Raw genomic sequence first — 19,091 nt, 5'->3', positions numbered from 1 at the left:
GACCCAGTCATTGACCTGGTGTAACAAGAAATGCGATTCATTCAACAGGCGACACGTTTCTGTTGATCCACGATGAAAACACAGTGGTGTTCCGAAACACCTGTGCTTGCACCAGCATTGCACACTGTCCTCAGATCTGCCACAAATCGCTGCCTATCCTGGATTACACAGTGCGGGATCCTTCGACCTCTGTTTTGTGATGATGAGTCGTCGTCCAACACCATACGGCCAACTCGTTGTTTCACTATCCTTCAGCCACGTTCCATATGTTCTCACGACAGTGGTACATCAACAGGTGACCAGCTTCGCCGTTTCAGTGATTCTCGTTACCAGCCTGGGCCGTGCTGTGGCTCGCGTTGGTGCCGTGTGTAGATTTCTGCCAGACCGTATCGTTTAGTTGGCATGGTTGCGTTCTTTGTCTTCTTCTCGTGTTCACTGGCGCCACTCGGTTTCGTAAGCGTTGCCTGTCCGCTAGTGGCAGCACCGGCGTTTATCGCTATGTAGTTCTGCTGCCCTATCTTTGGGGCGACCTCGTGCTTCTTCCGTGTGGTGTGAGTCTGGAGTTCTGTTGTAGACGCAGGAGCAGCTGGGTCCGCGCAGAGCGGCAACACACCGGGACCGCTGGCGGCGTGTATGGACTGCCGGGTCGATGGGCTGTGGTCACGAGGGTACACGACCTTGTCGAAACTGGATGCTGCACGTTTGAGTTCATTGCAATTCGCGCAGAGAAACCTCCACCATTGTGAAATCTCGCGATTCTCCAGTGACTTGGGTTCGAGTTGCTGCTCGTAGTGTCGCAGAGGCGAAAAGCAGCGAGTGGAGTACCTGGGGAAGGCGGATCTGATTAACCTTCCTGAGCCTCTAATTACTATTTACTATTTTCAGCTTCTTACATTGTTAAGTTCAACCAGCGGTATTTTTCTGTCTTGTGGCCGCTAACGCCCCAGTTACCTGCCCTGGGGATTAGTGTATGTAACAGCAGTGTACATTTCCTTGCCTTGCAGCTGCTGTCCGGTGAGGCGTGTAAGTTTGACAGCTTCTTGGTCGTAGGTTGGGTGGCGTTCTTCTACCTTAGTAGTAGTCATTCCTTCTTGTTCCGGGCACTCTAAGCACAGTATGCTGCGGGCGGAGCCCAGACCGCCAGTTCCGGCTTTGGCGTAATTTTACATCTTTGCATTTGGGTTGTTAGAAATCAGGAAGCCTCACCAAGATTATCATTAGTCGCTTGTTAGACTGCCTCTAGTCAGAGTTACCATCTTGTGATCTGAATGACTCTTGGCTGCCTTTCTCTTCGCTCACAAAAGTGTTTTTGGTGTGACCTACTCAGAGGTCGATACCTGGAGCACCGTCTGTCGTTGACCCTTGTGTTTTATTTTATTATTGTATTATTAAGTTACAATCATTTGTTTCATCTGTTTGGTGATCTGTTGTTTGTTTTTTAAATTAACTTTTGCTATACCATTCGTCGTTTCACAGTATATTTGTTTAATTTTTTATAGTTGCCATTTTGACGTTAAAGGCCTTCAGCTGTGATTGTGGTTACTTGCGTTAAAATTCTGATTGCGACCACATTGGCTTGTCTTCAAAATTATTGGCTGTCTGTATTTTATGTATTTCTTAAATATTAAATGATTTCCATTTTTCGCGTTAAAGGCCTTCAGCCGTGATTGTGATTACGTGCCTTAAAAGTCTGATTGCAACCTCATTGGCTTGTTTCCAAAAATTATTTGTTAAAATAAATGAGTGAAATTGCAAAGCACACCAATATTAATTGATTCGGGCCCCGTCCACAATCGTAACACAATCCTGCCTTCCTTAATTACCAGGTTTCACAGCCGCAGGGCCATAACAATGTGCCTTCTGTCAAAACCACTTATACCAGTGAATTTCTACAGTTGCGGCCCGTATGTTCGCTATAATGACTGCCCATCCGTTTCTCTTCCGCTTACATTCTTTCCTTACTGCATCACCAGGCCACCAGGAGGCATTCAATTTTGCGGTGGAAAGTGGTCATAATGTTTTGGCTCAACAGTGTAATGAGTCATTTTTCCGTCGCCTTGTTTCCGAGTGGAACAAGAAGGGAAATGACTAATAGTGGTACAAAGTATCTACGCAGCGCACCGTGCGGTGGCTTGCGGAGTGTGTGTGTAGATGTAGGACGACCCGTTAACATTGAGGTCACTAGAGACGGAGTGCAATCTCGGAACGATTCAAGGATGAGGAAGCAAATCGGCCGTAGATTTTCAGAGGAACTCAATCCCGGCATTTGCCTGGAGCGGTTTAGGGAAAGCACAGAAAACCTAAATATGGATGATCGGACGCGGATATGAACCTTCGTCCTCCCAAATACGAGTCCAACGTGCTAACCACTGAGCCACAGCGCTCAGTAATGACGTGTCAACTGTTGTCTCACACTAGAAGTGTTACCTATACCCTCGCTGCCCTCAGTTATACGTACTAATCGCACAATTTAAGGTGACACTACTATGATCGCTGAAATTCGGCTGACTTTGGCCCACTACGGAATGTTTTCGATCATTATATCTACATTCACATCTACACAGATACTCTGCAAAAGAACATTGAAGTGCCTGGCAGAGGGTTCATCGAACCACCTTCACAATTCTCTTTTATTCCAACCCCTTATGGCGCGCGGAAAGAATGAACACCTATATCTTTCCGTACGAGCTCTGATTTCCCTTATTTTATCGTGGTGATCGTTCCTCCCTACGTAGGTCGGTGTCAAAAAAATATTTTCGCATTCAGAGGAGAAAGTTGGCGATCTGAATTTCGAGACACGATTCCGTCGCAACGAAAAACGCCTTTCTTTTCATGATGTCCAGCCCAAATCCTGTATCATTTCCGTGACATTCTCTCCCATACTTCGCGATAATACAAAACGTGCTGCCTTGTACTCCATCAGTCCTATCTGGTAAGGTGGTGGTGGGTAGTGTTTAACGTCCCGTCGACAACGAGGTCATTAGAGATGGAGCGCAAGCTCGGGTTAGGGAAGGATTGGGAAGGAAATCGGCCGTGCCCTTTCAAAGGAACCATCCCGGCATTTGCCTGAAACGATTTAGGGAAATCACGGAAAACCTAAATCAGGATAGCTGGAGACGGGATTGAACCGTCGTCCTCCCGAATGCGAGTCCAGTGTGCTAACCACTGCACCACCTCGCTCGGTATCTGGTAAGGATCCCACACTGCGCGACACTAAAAGAGGACGGACAAGCGTAGTATAGGCAGTCTCCTTAGTAGATCTGTTACATTTTCTAAGTGTCCTGCCAATAAAATGCAGTCTTTGGTTAGCCTTCCCCACAACATTTCCTATGTGTTCCTTCCAATTTAAGTTGTTCGTAATTGTAATATCTAGGCATTTAGTTGAATTTACGGCTTTTAGATTAGACTGATTTATCGTGTAACCGAAGTTTGAGTTCCTTTTAGCACTCATGTAGATGACCTCACACTTTTCGTTATTTAGGGTCAACTGCCAATTTTTGCACCATTAAGATATCTTTTCTATATCGCTTTGTAGTTTGTTTTGATGACTTTATTAGTCGATAAACGACAGCGTCATCTGCAAACAACCGAAGACGGCAGCTCAGATTGTCTCCCAAATCGTTTGTATAGGTAAGGGCCTGTAACACTGCCTTAGAGAACTCCAGAAATCACTTCTGTTTTACTCGATGATTTTCCGTCAGTTACTACGAACTGTGATCTGCCTGACAGGAAATCACAAAACCAGTCACATAACTGAGACGATACTCCATAAGGACGCAGATTCACTACGAGCCGCTTGTGGTGGTACAGAGTCAAAAGCCTTCCGGAAATCCAGAAATACGGAATCGATCTGAAATCCCTTGTCAATAACACTCAACACTTCATGTGAATAGAGAGCCAGTTGTTTCACAGGAACGATTTTTTCTAGACCGATGTTGACTGTGTGTCAATAGGCCGTTTTCTTCGAGGTAATTCATAATGTTCGAACACAATATATGTTCCAAAATCCTGCTGCATATCGACGTTAACGATGTGGGCCTGTAATTTAGTGGATTACTCCACTGTCAACCTTAGCTATATATATCAGTACTGTATGCCGTAGCGTTAAAGTAGCCAATGTGGAAATGGTGTTAAAAAAAATGGCTCTAAGCACTATGGGACTTAACTTCTGAGGTCATCAGTCCCCTAGAACTTAGAACTACTTAAACCTAACTAACCTAAGGACATCACATTCCCGAGGCAGGATTCGAACCTGCGACCGTAGCGGTCGCGCGGCTCCAAACTGAAGTGCCTAGACCCGCTCGTCCACAGCGGCCGGCGGAAATGGTGTTCATTCATGTGCAGTGTTTCGCGTAGTGGTTGTTATTATCGATAAAAATGATCGATGAAGCTGTACCTGGTCCATCTAGCGGCTCACCATAGACTTCCGTGCCATTTCTGCGACACATTAACAGATTCATGTCCGTTTCTTTTTATAAGCTATAATCTGGGTTCCCTGGGATAAGGAGGAAAGGTTTGTCCCTGCTGCCAATGTGGTACAAATATATTGTAGAGAGAGACCACAATAAGCAGATTCAAATGGATGTAAGTTGCACAAGTTATGCAGAGGCGAAGAGATTGACACAGAATACACTAATAGGGGAAGCTGCATCAAATCAACCTTCAGAGTCAACAGAATTGGCTGTAATTGTCATCTATGCTCACCAAACAAAATTTTGCTTCAGTCGCTTAAAAGAGCACACTAGTCACAGGATGCAGAACTAGCAGCAGACGGTCAAGTTACCGTAGACAGCTGAAGAAAGGACGAAATGGTGTGTGTGTGTGTGTGTGTGTGTGTGTGTGTGTGTGTGTGTGTGTGTGTGTGTGTGTCTGTCTGTGTGTGCCAGTCTGTTGAATGCAGTCGGCACAGTAGTATGGGTTGACGTGAAGACGTGACAATGCAGAGAAGGAGCAATCGTGTTTGGACGAACCCTTAAGCAGACAATGAATGAAGTTGTCTGATCTGTCGGTGTATCAAAACAGTCCGTCAACGGGTCTACTTCCACCGCTCACGGCGTAGTGGTGGCCGTCGCTGCCTCTACAGCACAGGGTCCCGGTTTCGATTCCTGGCCATGTCGGAGATTTCCTTCGCTCGTGAACCGGTTATTTTGTTGTCCTCAGCATCCAGTCTCATCTTCATCAATGGGCAAGAAGCCAAAGTGGCGCCAAATTGAAAGACTGGCACCAGGCGGCCGAAGAACCCCAGACAGTGTTTTCCGGCCTGTAATGACACACAGTCATTTCTTTTCATCGGGTCTACTAGGAATCGTGCACCACTCGCAGCCTTGTAACACGGCGTTAGAAAAGCGGTCGTAAAATGACCCTAGCCGACAGAGATCAGAAAGAATGCCACGCGAACTCCACAGCAGTGGGTGCTGTCTATGAATGCAGGTCCATCTCGACTAATTTCCGATTGAATATTGCAAAGGGAATAGGATAAGATCACCGGACAAAAAAATTAGGCATCCCTATGGAAAACATTACAAGTGGCATTTAATACCGTGTAATTGCTCTCCTGGACTTGATAACCGCTTGGATTCAATCAGGTAGTGAGTCTGCCTGGCTGTGCGGGTACGTCACATACAAGTTAAGCCACTCGCTGAGGATTTGTTCGAGTAATACCGCCAAATTTTGGGGATGATTACGTCAGCGTTTTACCTGCTGTTCCAACATACCCCATAGATTTTCTTTGGAGTGTCAGGTGATTTCGCAGGCCAGTCTAGATGTAATAGGGTGGAAGAGTATTCAGAAAATCAATTACATGCTCATCCTATCCGGTGAACTCTGTTGTAGTCGTCATGAAAAACAGGGGTGTCAATAGCATACCCACCATGCTGATGTTGACTGAAAGACATCACCTGATAAATCAGAACGTTTAAATAGACATACTGCTGCTTGTTAGTGGTCACCACAGAGAGCGGGCCCAATTCATGATCGGAACAACGCCCCCGAAACATCGTAGACCCACCTCTGGCTTGAAATCGACCTTGCACACTTTCGGGATGAAATGCTTCTTTTGGCCTTCGGTGCACTCGACGACGTGCGTCATTTGAATACACATTACGTTCCACCAGTCAGATGCTGTCCATGAGCGATAATTTCTAGCCCGTTTAAGACGCGCAGCTTTATATGCCTGCGTGAGCAACGGCCTTTTACGAAGCGACCGACTCCAGACGTTCACTGCTCGGAGTTTCCGTCGCAACGTTCTCTGGCTAAGAGGTGTGGATGGGCCTTCATTCATTGTGTGCAAGAATTGCTGTCGGGTTTGGAAGCGATTTTAATTCGCAAGTCGTGAAACGCGTCTCCAGTCCCTTTCAGTCAGTGTTTTTCTCCGAACAGAGTTCTGACGTCATATTTCGTGGCCACGAGCGATACACCACTGATAGTAGACACGTTGAACAGTCTGCTGCGGAACACCAACAAATCCGGTAATTTCACACACTGTACGGTCATGGGCGCGGCTAAACATTATTGCCTCTTTCTGCCACTCTATAATATCCTTACATTTACCCACGTTTACGTATAATGTCATTTTGAAACATAAATGTCTCACTGATCGCTACTGCCTTGTTGTCACGGAGAGGCAGTAGGCCCCAGGTTGAGGGCGTGACTCGATCGCTGCACCATCTGTATAGTTTTAACGATTCATCTGCGCATGAACATTGGGGTGACCAATTTTTTGTCCGGTGAGCTTACATTGTACGTTTGGCGTGAGGCACCTCGCAAAAGGCAGTTCCTCACAGCAGCACATAAAGCGACGCGTCTTCAGTCCAGCAACGCAAAAACAAGACATTAGCTGACTGGAAGCGTATGGTGTGTTCCGATATGTCACGTATTTACCTCCTTTCAACTGATGCAAGGTTTCGAGTGCACCGACCCCCCAATGAGACATTCAATCTGCAGTGTGTGGAGGTTGTAGTTCAGTGTGGTTCTGTGATGTTTTGGCGGTGATTTTCTTCGTGCCATGACTTGGCCTACTCTTTCTGGTTACCGTGGACATGAACCAGGATCATTATTTCTCCATTCACAGTGACAAACTATTGCCCATTCTTCTACACATTCATTATGAGTATGCTGTGGGCCATCCCATCTTCATACTGACAGCGTTCCCGGCATGATACGGATGTTCTACTACTATTTTGACCAGCGGATAGTGTGTGCCAGGCTGCTTCACTGAAATTCTGTAACTCTAATCGATTTAATCACGGCTTGAGTCGGATATGATATACGCGAACAAACTTGAGGACACTCTCACTCGCAGAATAGAGACCATTGTAAATGCTAGGTGCGATGTTAGACAGTATTAACCTGATGTCCACTGAGGGTGATTAATATTTTGCCCGATGTGCTTATTTTTTACAATTTTGAATAGTAAATCAATACATTAACAATTCGCTAGTGTTTACAGCGTTTACTTGTACATGTGTGTTCCATAAGTCACTGCATAATAAATGGCAGAGGGTCTTTGGTACAGCACTATCATTTACTCCCTTCGTATTCTATCCACGAAATAATGACTGTGTATCTCTGAGAAAGCTCCAATTCTGTCCAGAGGCGAGCCGGCCGGTGTGGCCGAGCGGTTCTAGGCGCTTCAGTCTGGAACCGCGCTGCTGCTACGGTCGCAGGTTCGAATCCTGCCTCGGGCGTGGATATGTGTGATGTCCTTAGGTTAGTTAGGTTTAAGTAGTTCTGAGTTCTAGGGGACTGATGACCTCAAATGTTAAGTCCCATAGTGCTCAGAACCATTTGAACCATTTTTAGTCCAGAGGCTTGGTAATCACACGGGCTGTGTGCGGCAGGAAGTAACACGTTTCTTATCTCTTCTCGGAAAGATCGCCCTGAGAATGTTGACAGGAAGGATCTCCGTCATTGACAAGTCATACCCCTATTGTAGACTGTTGAGCATTTTTGTGAAGCTCGCAAACTCACGAAACAAACTAGTGCGAACCACAAAATTGTTCTCTGTTTCGCTTCAGTAAGTCCAGCTTAGTGAGGATACTACACTCACCAAAAATATTCGGCCGAGAGTTCGATTTTACCTAAATATTTCTGAATTTGCCATGTTCTGCTTCCTAGAAGGGTATATCTTTTGCAACACTGATGGTTACAGTGCCTGCAGTTACACAGTGTCTGTTTCTTCACATTACAATGTCCTTCAGACATGCATACATGCATGCCTCAAGGACTTTGTAATGTGAGGAGGTAAACACGGTATATAAACACAGGCATTGTAACCATCAATGATGTATCCACGCTTCGATGGACTAAAATTACGATAAAATATTTGTTTCTCCCTGCAGGATTCACGAAATGTGCGAGCGTAAGGGTAGTCGACTCCGTGAGATATGGAAGTTTAAGTCGGTCCCGGAGGCGTGCCCGGGTAGCCGAAGTTTAAGGCAACCGCTCACAATAAGCAGGAAATCCGGGTTCGATACCCGGTCCGGCACAAATTTTCATCTGTCACGAACAGCTGACATCAGCCTGCGCTCGTAAAATGCGAATATGTTTCGTAGTATATCATTTGTGTACTCAATCAGCTTTCAGCTCTGCATTGATCATTACCAAATTGTAATGTGAGCCAATATCTGCAGTTGGATGCATTTTGCTGCTCAGCATAAGTTTCCAAAATCTTTCTCCAATCGCCATTACGTAGTCGTATCTCGTTATCTTTTCGAAATATATCTTCTCTTGAGACCTCTAGCGAGTACGTTTTCTGTCGCTGAGCTCCTGAAATTTTTCTCCACTCTTATTCTTTCCTCTTAGCAAACAGCTTCGAAAAAACCTGCAGGGAGTCGCAACACATGTATCCAGTAGATATCTCCTTTGGGAAGGGCACCGTGTTACGACTTCCCCTGCCAGCCGCGTCGTGTCGTATATTCACTGGAGGGGCACGGCAGCTGTCTAGGGCTGTGTTTGGGGTGAACGGGCGCAAAACAGCGCAGCCCACGTGGCGGCGTGTTCACAGGAGCCGTTCTGAAAAATCTATCTCCACTCGTTTCCAGCCTCCTGCAGAAGCAAGATACACGACACTGGTGATTAGGACAGCTTCTGTGCCAAGGACATCAAATACCGATCACATCTGAACAGATACTAGCCGTAGTTTTTAAGCGCCATTCGTTGATTTTACTTGTAATGGGACTCAAGTGAAAAATGATCGAAGGATGATGATACGGCCTACACTTCTTCCACCATTTTGTAGGTTCAAAATTTATTACCTCTGCTAACAGTTCGCGGTTCACTGCTGATCATATACGCTGCATACATAACTGAATTAACTGCCTTCGTAGCAGTTTCCAAAGCGTGTAGTTTTCACTCGACAGATGTTGATGGGAGTGTCATTTGAACGATCGGACAATTTCCAGGCGAATATGTATATGTATTCAACCTCAAGAGCACTGTGAGAGCCAGAGCAATAAGAAGCCAAAACGCATTATGATTTTTGTCGACTTAAAAAAAGCAGGTAACTCAGTTTACAGACAAACTTTAACGTTTCACAGGAGTTCGGATTTGGTAGAAGACCGAGGGAAATCGTAAATAAAACAAACACTGACAGACACCTTCTCGAAAGTTAACTGTTTTGGAGAAACCTCCGAGCCCTTTGAAGCAAAGAAACGGATTATTCCCAGCTCTCTTCAATATAGTCCTGGAGGAAATAATGAGAACCTGGGAAGAAGTTCTGAAGTTCGAAGGAATAAGAAAAAAATACCTTTCAAATCCGACGTTTAGCTTTTGCCGATGACCTTGCTCTTGTAGCCAGAAACCACAAAGACGTGCAAAATACTTACAAAAATGCATCCAATCCAGTGGACTGGATACAGAGTCATTCAAAGGAAGAGCTAAAAATTATATTTTGCTTACAACCTAACACAGAACAGGTATAACAAAAGAGCGATAGCCTACAAGGCCAAAATCAGACACTATAATTCAGATGTACAACCAGAAGGGCTCTATGCTTCGGACTCTTATGCTAAATAAAAAGGGGCAGTTGTAAGAACTTGAAACGAAGGAAAGGAAGATCAACAGGAAAATTCTGGGACCTCAGAAGACAATTGGTGAAACCTGGAAGAATAGAAAAAGCGAGTAGCTGTACAAGCACAGCTAAAAATTAACGTACACAATACGGAAACGACGGTAGAAATTTTATGGACGCCCAGCAAGAACGGACGAAAACCCGCCGAGTTAAAAGAGCTCCATTTAAATCACCTAATTAAAAACCATCTCTAACTGTGTAGAACAGATCAGAGGAGATACATAAGAAACTGGTATTTCATTAGAGATGATCCAAAGATGAGAAGAATTCAGAAGCAAAGTCAACGTATGATATCGTTTAAAGAGAAGCCACTAACGAAGTAGTCTACATATTACATTTCCGAGGAGGAGAGAAAGAAAACAGTGAAAGCATGAAGAGCTTCTGGGAAGAGAGGAAAAGAAAGGTCAAAAAGCCTTAATTCCTACGCGGTCCATAGTTTGCCAAATTCCGAAGAAAAAAAAGTAATTTAAAACTTCCTGGCAGATTAAAACTGTGTGTTGGAACGAGACTCGAACTCGGGACCTTTGCCTTTCGCGGGCAAGTTCTCTACCGACTGAGCTAATCAAGCACGACTCACGCCCCGTCCTCACAGCCTTAATTCCGCCAGTACCTCGTCTACTACCTTCCAAACTTTACAGAAGCTCTCCTGCGAACCATGAAGAACTAGCACTCCTGGAAGAAAGGATATTGCGGAGACATGGCTTAGCCACAGCCTGGGGGATGTTTCTAGAATGAAATTTTCACTCTACAGCGGAATGTGCGCTGATATGAAACTTCCTGGCAGATTAAAACTGTGTGCCGGACCGAGACTCGAACTCGGGACCTTTGCCTTTCGCGGGCAAGTGCTCTACCGACTGAGCTACCGAAGCACGACTCACTGTGAGGACGGGGCGAGAGTCGTGCTTGGATAGCTCAGTCGGTAGAGCACTTGCCCGCGAAAGGCAAAGGTCCCGAGTTCGAGTCTCGGTCCGGCACACAGTTTTAATCTGCCAGGAAGTTTCATATCAGCGCACACTCCTCTGTAGAGTGAAAATTTCATTCTAAAAGTAATTTAATTTTTTTCTCGGTTGTTCTCCCTCGCTGAAACGAATTTTCGGCAACGTGAACTACTTCCTTCTTCAGATGACTATATTTCGATTACGATAATTTTATGAATGACAGTTCAACTAGTCGAGTGGTGGCGGTAGTCGCCACAATAATGAGGTATGCCTTTTTTCACATTTCATTCTCCCTGTTGGAGAGAACAGCGGGATTTTTTATTGCGTCGTGGATGCTGTTTTCCAACCACAGGATTAAGATTATTCTGTTTTGGGTATTGGTTATCCTTTCAGTGAACAGGAGCGGGGAGCGCTGTTATACCCCCATGTTCCCAGTTGGACTGTTACTGTAAATTAGGTGTCCTTCTATATTTTTATCGGTACACGCACCGAGTGTTGGCAATTCGAGAACTGACAAGTTCTCGATTCAAACGTCTTCTCGGGAAGTGACGTCGAGTATGCGAATGCCACATTAGAGAATGAGACTTCCAGATTCAGGCTGCGGGTCGGCTGGTGTCAGCAGCCAGCACAGTATCAAACAATGAAAACAGGAAAATAATTATTTTGTCAAATGGTTTCCTGAAAATAATGCAAGAATCACTGTATAGCAAAGACAGCACACCAATCCCAAAAAGTAAAATGTTACGCGAATAAATAACGGCTTTGCTTCATTATACTAGACTATAGTGTTTAGAGATGGAGAAAATGACGTGAAGTCTCGCTTTATGGATGCAGGGGTGCCATATACAGATTATAAAAGTCAACGTTTTGGTCAAATGCTACTTCATCGAAAGTGATAAGCGATTTCAGCTGAAGGCAGTGTGTTCGATTGTCAAATGAGGTATATTTTTACGATTCTCTAGCGTGAACGTTTTCTTGAACGTGAAATTTAAAACTTCAGCTTTCGTTTTGCTGTCTTCAGCTGCCACACCAGAATGGTCAACAAGAGGCTGGACGGAACCCTTACAGCCACTTAGCTATTTTACATAGGGTCAAAATGTACTCCGGCTCTCTGCCAGATCTTTTGCTACGGTATGGCGGTGGTAGTAGTTGCATTCTTCGCGCATAGATCTTTCCTCAGACGCACGAATCTCTGCTAACCTTTGTTTTCCGTCATTTGTGCCTTCTCTTTTGAACCGAGTGTGCAACAGCCTCTGTTTCCTCAGCATTTTCCGAATCTCGTTATGAAACCATAGTGGGCCTTTCCTGTCCCTTTCACTTACTACGTAGTCACATCATTTTATACATTTTAAAATAATCTATATGTTTTTCACCTTTTAATTACATTCGTTCCATCTTTGTTGTTTATATTTTTAAAAAGCTTTTGGCTGAAGAGCGGAATGTTGTAGTAGTGAGAGTCCGCCCCCCCCCCCCCAATTCCCCCCATCTCACACCGTCCGCTCATATGGGGCGAGGAGGACGAAATAATAATACAGGAAAAATAAAAGTGATAATGTTCGCAAGACTATCAGATTGTTAGGCGACAATGTTGATGTTCTTAGGGAAGTTCCTTCGTTAGACGATCGTGAGCAATTGCAGGTTCAGAGAATGGTAGCTCTCTCCAGATGTGGATCAATGCAGACTAGAAGGCGTAATGATGCATACAGACAGCCATCTTTCCCTGGCTCAGTGCGCAGACGGAAAGGAACAGAAAATCGTTTATATTGATGCACAGTGCCCTCCATGTGCTGTACAGTGCATATACACGAAGGTTAAAGGCTGTTCCTCATGAAGTAGAAAGACTAGAGAGAAATTCCGCTCTTAATATATCAGACGTTAGCGTTACCTCAAGGTGAATCTCTGTAAATGTATCAAGTATCGCTCCGTGACTAACTTGGTAAGTGTCTACAAGCGTGACTTGAAATACAAAGATCGGAGGTTAAGTCATCAGTCATTTTTTTCAATCAGTTGCCGCTTCTTTCAGTTTTGGCAGTGTTTTGCGAATGTGAAAAATAACAAGCTGTACCATGGCTCCGGTCCGCATTTCAGTGTACATGGGTTGGACAAAAATATGGTAACACCGCGAGATATTCATGGTTGAGCATAAATGCATATGCTAGCGAAATGTGCAGGTTACGCTGTTATACTAGACCACATACGGCTCCTTATCAATGTCTTCAAAGCGTTGCGAGTGTTACTGGTGTTCAGAACCATGTTCTGTGTAGCTGTAAGTGCTTTATGTCAGAGCTAAGTGAATTCGAACGTGGGCAAATTGTTGGTGCTCGTATGGCGCGTGCTTCCGTAACCAAGGCAGCCGAAGTGTTCGGTGTTTCAGGGAGCGAAGATTTATACCGTATGCAGGGAAAGCGGAAATCTGCTAAGTCACAATGCAGAGGGAAGTATGCGTTGAGTGATCATGTCGGACGGTCGTTGAAGGGGATTGTGACGAAAAACATGTGGACGACACCTGTAAAGGTTTCTTCGGCAATGAATGTCGCACCTGCGATTCCGTCGGCACCAACACAACACAAAGAGAGCTCCATAGGCAGAGAATTGCAAGACGAGCTGAGATTTCAAATCAGCACATCAGTGATGCAAATGCCCATAACAGCAGAACGTGATGCCGAAGCCATGAAACCTGGACTATGGAGCAATGAATGTAAGCCATTTAGTCATTTGGTCGCATGAATCTTGTCGGACATTGTTTAGAATTTACGTCCCAAGAGTGAAACATGGCCGGGGTTCGGTGATGATTTGGGCAGCCACTTCGTGATATTCCATAGGCCCTGTGGCTACACTACAAGATCGCATTACTGCCAAGGATTGTGTGAACATTTTGGTTGATCATGTCCATTCCATTGTGCATTGTTTCTTCCCCTGTGGTGATTCTGCGTTGTAAGACGAGAGGGCCTCTGACCTCATCGTCCATGGCCAGTTTTGTGGGCAGAAGGATGAATTATCGCTTCTCTACTGGCCACATAGTCACCACATCTCAGTATTATTGACCCTTTGTGGTCTACTTTGGAGAGAAGAGTGTGTGATCGCTATCGAGCTCCATCATCGTTCCCTGATCGTGCACCTGTTTTGCAGGAAGTATGATGTAAGTTGCTTTCAGAATAAAAACAGTCTTCGTTGCGAAGTTATTTAATATCAATGACGCGTTTCACCCTTTTGGGGCAACATAAGACTGTTTATAAAAACTGGAAACCAATCAATTATAAACAACCAGAAGAAAAAAATGGTTCAAATGAGCACTATGGGGCTTAACATCTGAGGTCATCAGTGCCCTAGAACTTAGAACTACTTAAACCTAACTAACCTAAGGACAGCGCACACATCCACGTCCGAGGCAGGATTCGAACCTGCGACCGCAGCGGTCGCGCGGTGCCAGACTGAAGGGCCTAGAACCGCTCGGCCACATCTGCCGGCCAACCAGAAGAAGGTGCATGATTCTATCTTCTACGACTGCTCACATGAAATGAACTAAAAGTAATAGAAACTTACATATATGTAGCTGGATATATAAACCATCCATCATAAAGCCATAGAAAATGGAAAATAGACGCAACAGTAACTAGATAGGTAATCCATACATTATAAAACGTATAAAATGTAAAGTACACCTAGTTAAAAGGAAAGAAAACAGTGAGTACATCATCCAGAAGGCGACGGAAAAATTTCAAAGACTATCGCATGTTACCATGAGTACACTCGCTGGCTCCGCCATATCAGTACAGAATAGGGCCACGCTTACAAAATAAACGCGGTATGAGCCGCACACAGCACAATGTCCGATTGGTGTCCACGCAAATGTTACTGTGGCAGATCAAGATATAAAGGCCGCGTACACTGCGACAAGAGGTATTCAGGTGGCGCGCATGACCGGCGTGAGGCATGTTTACGAAATACAAGTAGTACGAAAAGCTAAAAAATTAAGGTGCATACATCCAGACCATTTCAATCAGAACCAGAAGTATGCTGAGATACCCCTGTATAAAGCAGAAAAAATAAGGAAAATGATGACATGTAGAAAAGCGAATCAAATTATATTATTAAAAGTGTCATACAGAGTAACTAAACTTCAAAGAACATGAAACGTCAAAGCATCGGAATCAGGAGCTGTCGTAAGCATTGGAAACTAGAGACAAAGACCTATTTTTAGTCATGAAAATAAATAAATATGACTTACAGACTATAATGAAGTAAAGTCAACTACCATAAAATAAGGTCAGTAAAAAGCCCTCCTTGAATTATGGTTCCCCTAACTTCAGGTCACGAAAGCTGGCAACGGCCAGGAAAGCAGTGTGATGACCGCAAGCTCCTCCATACTACACTACTGGCCGTTAATATTGCTACACCAAGAAGAAATGCTTGAACAAATATATTATACTAGAACTGACATGTGACTACATTTTCACGCAATTTGGGTGCATTGATCCTGAGAAATCAGTACCCAGAACAACCACCTCTGGCCGTAATAATGGCCTTGATACGCCTGGGCATTGAGTCAAACAGAGCTTGGATGGCGTGTACAGGTACAGCTGCCCATGCAGCTTCAATACGATACCACAGTTCATCAAGAGTAGTGACTGGCGTATTGTGACGAGCCAGTTGCTCGGCCACCACTGACCAGACGTTTTCAATTGGTGAGAGATCTGGAGAATGTGCTGGCCAGGGCAGCAGTCGAACATTTTCTGTATCCAGAAAGGCCCGTACAGGACCTGCAACATGCGGTCGTGCATTATTCTGCTGAAATGTAGCGTTTCGCAGGGATCGAATGAAGGGTAGAGCCACGGTCCGTAACACATCTGAAATGTAACGTCCACTATTCAAAGTGCCGTCAGTGCGAACAAGAGGTGACCGAGACATGTAACCAATGGCACTCCATACCATCACGCCGAGTGATACGCCATTATGGTGATGACGAATACACGCTTCGAATGTCGCCAAACACGGATACGACCATCACGATACTGTAAACAGAACCTGGATTCATGCGAAAAAATGACGTTTTGCCAATCGTGCACCCAGGTTCGTCGTTGAGTACACCATCGCAGGCGCTCCTGTCTGTGATGCAGCGTCAAGGGTAACCGCAGCCATGGTCTCCAAGCTGATAGTCCATGCTGCTGCAAACGTTATCGAAGTGTTCGTGCAGACGGTTGTTGTCTTGCAAACGTCCCCATCTTTTGACTCAGGGATCGAGACGTGGATGCACGATACGTTACAGCCATGCGGATAAGATGTCTGTCATCTCGACTGCTAGTGATACGAGGCCTTTGAGATCCAGCACGGCGTTCCGTATTACCCTCCTGAACCCACCGATTCCATATTTTGCAAACAGTCATTGGATCTCGACCAACGCAGCACCAATGTCGCGATACGATAAACTGCAATCGCGATAGGCTACAATACGACTTTTATCAAAGTCGGAAACTTGATGGTAGGCATTTCTCCTCTTTACACTAGGCATCACAACAACGTTCCACCAGGCAATGCCGGTCAACTGCTGTTTGTGTATGAGAAATCGGTTGGAAACTTTCCTCATGTCAGCACGTTGTAAGTGTCGCTACCGGCGCCAAGCTTGTGTGAATGCTCTGAAAATCGAATCATTTGCATATCACAGCATCTTGTTCCTGTCTGTTAAATTTCGCGTCTGTAGCACTTCATCTTAGTGGTATAGCAATTTTAATGGCCAGTAGTGTATATCCAATGACACGGCGGTCGGTCGGTACCGATAGGACCGCCAGGTCCCATGGGCAGATGGGAAGGTGTGCACAAATATGATCTCAAAAGTGGCGTCCGTGAAATAGAAGGAATCAATGTACCAAAGTGTCGCGCGTTCCTGGAACGCCACGGAATCTATCCCAATTTTTTGGACTGAGATTGACAAACGACTAGATTTGAATTTTCAGGTACAATCCTGAATGCCAGATCGCTGGAAGGGCTACACAGGCTTCTATGCAACGCTCTGTGGATGTTCTTGTTGACGCCTTCGAGGAAGCGTATGTGGACTGGACAAAGTGGTGACAGCGATGCATAGGTGCGAACAGAATGAACTTTAAAGATTTGTATCTTTGTTCGTTTAAAAAGTAATAAACGTCTAAAAAAATTACTGTTGAAACTTTTGAGACAGATATTGCACGTCTAGCGTTTCCGAATCGGACGACAGGAAGTGTACTGTGATTTCTGGCCCCACCGTGTACGTGTATTTCAAAAGAGGTGCCGTCGCCAGAGGTTGGTCTCTACGGCGACGCACTTGCCTCTTGCAGCGTCGACAGGATGAGGCAGACAGCCAGCCAGCCCGCCCGCCAGAAGCACAGTGATCGGAGAGCCGGGTTTCTCTGCGCGATGGCATCTGAGGCTACAACGCGCCCGTTGTGCGTCCCACACTCGGCGCCTTCACTCTGCTTAATGCTCTGGAATGCTGCAGAGCTGAAGAAGGCCCTCCACGGCGCTGGGGCCAGCATCCGCGTTCTCTCGTCTCACAGACCATCTCTCTCTCACACACACACCATCACTTGCTCACTGTTGCAATTGCTCCCTGTGATTCATACAGATAACTGATTTTTATGGACGACTTCCTTCTGGCCTCTTAGCCACGCACCTAAACCTATGGTTCTTTAAGGAATCGAACTCACACGTCTAATCGAATGTTCTCATTATGAGGGTATTGAATGGCTATCCATTTTAATTGTTAAAAACCATTTAAAAGCCAAGAGCGCACAAAATATTTACCGGTTGCAATAGTCTTAGCTGTTATCTTCAGGTCTTAAAAATTTTTCAACTTCATTTTACGCTGAACCTCATGAACAAGATGTCAGGAGGATAAAACTCAGCACTTTATAAGTGTTTTTCATTGCCAAAAATTTAAAAACACGCAGCATCTTTCCCAAAAGGCCATGTCCATATACATATTGCTTACAACGCTTGTTACATGATACAAATACAATACAAAGTAGCAGATCTGTTTACAGCCGGCCGCGGTGGTCTAGCGGTTCTAGGCGCGCAGTCCGGAACCGCGCGGCTGCTACGGTCGCACGTTCGAATCCTGCCTCGGGCATGGATGTGTGTGCTGTCCTTAGGTTAGTTAGGTTTAAGTAGTTCTAAGTTCTAGGGGACTGATGACCACAGTAGTTAAGTCCCATAGTGCTCAGAGCCATTTGAACTATTTGAACCATCTGTTTACATTTGCTGGACACATACTAAACAGTGCAAATCCACTTTTTCACGTTTATGAAACAGCATCAAATATCTTATTGCTTTACAAATGTGTTAATGAGTTAAATGTTTGCGTTAAGCATGTAAGCGTGAAAAAAGTTGAGGAAAGGCTTGAAATTATTCTTAAAGGTTATTGGAAATCTCAAAGTGGTGTCATTATGAAACACTGGATGAAAATAAACCTGGTAATGTGCGCTCCGTTTTTAGCAAATGCTAGTATTTCACGCACCTTAATATTTGTAACGTCATATCTCCTGATCTACATGTTCCTGGACTCTGGTAGACCCGCCGGCCCCGGATCGAATCCGCCCGCCGGATTAACGACGAGGGCCGATGTGCCGGCCAGCCTGGATGTGGTTTTTAGGCGGTTTTCTACATCAGGTGTTCCCCAGGGAAGCGTTCTGGGACCTCTGCTGTTCCTGATCTACATAAATGACCTGGGTGACAATCTGAGCGGTTCTCTTAGGTTCATGAGTTCCAAAAGAAATCCGTTGGAATTCGATTACCCGATAAATAGTACAATTCTCAAGGCTGTCAATTCAACTAAGTACCTGGGTGTTAAAATTACGAACAACTTCAGTTGGAAAGACCACATAGATAATATTGTGAGGAAGGCGAGCCAAAGGTTGCGTTTCATTGGCAGGACACATAGAAGATGCAAGTCCACTAAAGACACAGCTTACACAGCACTCGTTCGTCCTCTGTTAGAATACTGCTGCGCGCTGTGGGATCCTTACCAGGCGGGATTGACGGAAGACATCGAAAGGGTGCAAAAAACGGCAGCTCGTTTTGTATTATTACGTAATAGGGGAGAGAGTGTGGCAGAT

At 45.1% G+C, this 19,091-nt stretch overlaps 1 protein-coding gene and 2 non-coding genes across 3 annotated transcripts in view; 2 read left to right on the top strand and 1 right to left on the bottom strand.

Annotated features, from left to right (window-relative positions):
• Positions 1–19,091, top strand: part of LOC124803335 (serine-rich adhesin for platelets-like) — a 65,244-nt gene that overhangs the window by 14,168 nt on the left and 31,985 nt on the right. The gene's annotated exons all lie outside the window — the stretch shown is intronic.
• Trnaa-cgc lies at positions 3,108–3,180 on the bottom strand. Its single transcript has one exon. It is a non-coding gene; the product is annotated as a tRNA-Ala (tRNA).
• Trnas-cga lies at positions 10,970–11,044 on the top strand. Its single transcript has one exon. It is a non-coding gene; the product is annotated as a tRNA-Ser (tRNA).

This window comes from Schistocerca piceifrons, chromosome 6, assembly GCF_021461385.2.
Source record: "Schistocerca piceifrons isolate TAMUIC-IGC-003096 chromosome 6, iqSchPice1.1, whole genome shotgun sequence".
NCBI lineage: Eukaryota > Metazoa > Arthropoda > Insecta > Orthoptera > Acrididae > Schistocerca > Schistocerca piceifrons.
Note: the sequence above shows the minus strand (reverse complement) of the source record. Positions and strands in the feature narration are given on the sequence as shown.